Source organism: Haliaeetus leucocephalus, unplaced genomic scaffold (assembly GCF_000737465.1).
Source record: "Haliaeetus leucocephalus isolate CR32 unplaced genomic scaffold, Haliaeetus_leucocephalus-4.0 Scaffold295, whole genome shotgun sequence".
NCBI classification, from domain to species: domain Eukaryota; kingdom Metazoa; phylum Chordata; class Aves; order Accipitriformes; family Accipitridae; genus Haliaeetus; species Haliaeetus leucocephalus.
The window spans coordinates 2,360,221-2,364,000 of NW_010972731.1; positions in this window are offsets into that span (position 1 = coordinate 2,360,221).

The following is a 3,780-nucleotide window of genomic DNA, read 5'->3' on the forward strand; positions in this document are numbered from 1 at the left end:
AAAGGCAAAAAGGAGGCATTAATGGAAATGACAGTTTTAAAAAATGGATCTTGAACCTACTGTAGATCAGTCCTGCTCTGAGCCATCATCAGTCAAATGAAATAAAGATGTAAAGAATGATCTTTTAAAAAGACCCCATGCAAAGCTGGCAGACAGATCTCCTTCAGTCAGAGCTGTGCAGTTACACTTCTTAGATGGCTCTGAAAAGCCACATGAAAGACCTTGCTAGCAGCACACTATTGTCCATCCTACAAGAGCTCACAACATTAATAGGACAGCTCTGGCAGGAGTCAACACTGAAGTGAGATGAAGTAGCACGGACCATTTTTTAGCAGGCGGTTTCACTCTCAAGAGCTGGTAATGCTACATACACTGCTCATCTCCGTTCCACAAAGCCATGATATCTTACGATATCTCCTTCTCGGCCTCCTCTTGGTGTATGTCAACCTAGCCACACAGGTGCAAAGGAAAAGAAGTGAAAGAGAGCTTCTCCATAAGCACATGTCTAGTTTTAATCCATGGACAGTGTATTGGCCTTGTGTGGCAAGCTTTCGGTAGCAGGGGGGCTACAAGAGTGGCTTCTGTGAGAAGCTGCTAGAAGCTTCCCCTATGTCCGACAGACCCAGTGTCAGTCGGCTACAAGACGGACCCACCGCTGGCCAAGGCTGAGACCATCAGCGATGGTGGTAGTGCCTCTGGGATAACAGATTTAAGAAGGGGAAAAAAACCTGCACAACTGCAGCTGGAGAAGAGAGGAACAACCCTGCAGACCCCCAGGTCAGTGAAGAAGGAGGGGGAGGAAGTGCTCCAGGTGCCGGAGCAGATTCCCCTGCAGCCCGTGGGGAAGACCATGGTGAGGCAGGCTGTCCCCCTGCAGCCCAGGGAGGTCCACGGTGGAGCAGATCTCCACCTGCAGCCCAGGGAGGACCCCACGCCGGAGCAGGTGGGTGCCCGAAGGAGGCTGTGACCCCATGGGAAGCCCACACTGGAGCAGGCTCCTGGCAGGACCTGTGGAGACAAGAGCCCACGATGGAGCAGGTTTTCTGGCAGGACTTGTGACCCCACAGGGGACCCACACTGGAGCAGCGTGCTCCTGAAGGACTGCATGCCGTGGAAGGGACCCACGCTGGAGCAGGGGAAGAGTGAGGAGTCCTCCCCCCTGAGGAGGAAGGAGCAGCAGAGACATCGTGTGATGAACTGACCCCAACCCCTGCTCCCCATCCCCCTGTGCCGCTGGGGGGGAGGAGGTAGAGAAAATCAGGAGTAAAGTTAAGTCCAGGGAGAAGGGAAGGGTGGGGGGGAAGGTGTTTTAAGAGTTGGGTTTATTTCTCATTATCCTACTCTGACTTGCTTGGTAATAAATTAAACTAATTTCCCCAAGTCAAGTCTGTTTTGCCCGTGACAGTAATTGGCGAGTGATCTCTCCCTGTCCTTATCTCGACCCATAAGCCTTTCGTTATATTTTCTCTTCCCTGCCCAGCTAAGGAGGGGAGTGATAGAACAGCTTTGGTGGGCATCTGATATCCAGCCAGGGTCAACCCACCACAGACATATTACCTACTGCTGCCAGGAAACCTTTCCAAAGCATCCTGGTGACCACTTTGGGATCTGATCTTTATTTAATATACATAGGTGTGATATTTATTTAAGTATACATAGAGTGTGGTTTGACAGCAGAGACCTGGTTGAGTTTCATTCCAGTTTTATCAGTAACCTGCCATTTTCTGGGCACTGCAGCCCCACCCTTCGTGGAGGGGTCAGCATTTTATGTGAGGTAGGCGTACACCAGTCCTTTCAGAAGTCAAGAAAGGCCAGCCTATTTCTGTCACTTGGCCTTCTGGGTGCCATGAAACTGAACAAATTTCAGTTGTTCTGTATGTCTGACAGTCAGAACTACTGATGAGTATTTTGAACTTTGCCTCCAATTCTAGTAGCTGTGCAGTGGGGAACCAGGTGGCAAAAGGTAGAAAAGAGGACTCCGATCCAACGCAATGAAAGAAAAGAGAAAACGTTGCTTGGAGTCATCATGGAACACTGCTTCTTCGTTGTCAAACAGCAACTGTGCTTTCAACACAAGGGCCTAAGGAAACTTGCCTGCCTGCTTTCTGACTGATAATAAGCGGTGGTACAGAGGGATTAACTTTTACAGTGTGTCTGAACGGTGGAAATGAAACTGCAGAGAATCTGGAAACAGCTAGGCCAGTGTCAAAGAACAGCACAGTAAATTCCCATGGGATCCCAGGGAAGATGTTGCAGAATTCTTTGATTCCTAGAACTGCTGCTGCTAAGTACCTAAAAACCTGGATCCAGGAGGTAACTAACAAGTAACAATGAGAAGAAAATTTATAGCAGCTGAGAACAACCAAGGCCAGGGGAAGGTCACAAGCAAAATTCTCCTATTAGTTGTGGCAGCATAACTGTGATGAATCCTCTAGTTTTTACTTTTTTTTTTTTTTCCCCATTGTTGCTGGGAGTATGAAGGCATGTATTACAGCCTTTGTCTGCTCTTGGACCAGCCATTTATCTTCTTTATATGCTGCCTTTCTACATTAGTAAAAGTAGGATAGTACAGAAGGACATAATGTGGAAAAAATGGAATGGAACCAAGTGAAGATGACATGAAAATTATAATGTGTGTACTACTGGGAAAATAAAGGCCATGAAAATAAGCCTTTTAGTATTATCACTTAAAATTCTGCAAAACAGTCTTTATAACAAAGGAAAATATTACGCATTTAATCTTAAGCAACCAGAATGCCAGTGAGTCTGGAGTAAAGGAAACATTATGGATAATGCAGTGAAGATATTTACCTAGCCAGATATACAGAAAAGTGATGCTTGGGTGTGTTAAAGCTGGGCAAATATACAAATGAAGGCCCATTCCTGGAATGACAGTCCAGGCAGGCAGAAGACTACCTGGAACAGTTCAGAAAGAGGTAGTGAAAGTTCCAGAGATTATGAAGTTAGGAAAAATATAGATGGGACAGAATTAAAATAATCCAGGCAGATGCAACTGGATTAAAATACTCAAGGTGGCCAATGTAAGTGAGAGTTTCTGCATATTCTTTCTTCTGAACTTTTAAGACAGAGTGTTTGGAGTATTATGGGAAAATCCCAAATGCATTTGGGATTATAAACTACTTCTAAGACTTCAGTTGAGGCCCCTTTGCACTGGTTGTGCTGCAGAAGATGAAGAAAGATGTTGATTGATTTTGAAGGATGCTCAGCGTTTGTGGCTCACGTGCATTTCAGTGAATGCAGAAGCTGCCTAGTATCTGCAGGGGACTGGAGAAAATCAGATCCACCCCTGCTGAATTCTTCCTCATCCCTCAGCTCAGCCAGAAAATTTCTGATAGAACTAAAACCACTTAAATGAAGATGCTATGTTGTCAATTAAAATTTCCGGCTGCCTGGCGTAACACCGACTGCTACAGAATTCCAGAAAAACATCCCGACTCCCTGCACATTCTAAAAGTAGCGAAGTTCCTCAGGAGGGGGGACGTGCCCCTGCCTTCAGGCCGTGGCCGGATCCCGCGGGGCTGAGCCACCCCGGGACCTACCGCGCTCCAAGAGAAAACGCGCACGGACCAGCTTTGTCTCCGTTCCCAGCGAACCAGGGATAACGGCGAGCTCACCCCGCGCCCGTACGCGCTGCTTTACACCCGCGGGGACCTCTCAAACCGCTCCACGAACCTCGCAAAGCGGAACTCGCCGCAGGCAGCGGAGGGCGCACGCCGCCGTCCCCACCGGGCACGGAGGCCGGTCCGGCTTAAAAGCCCC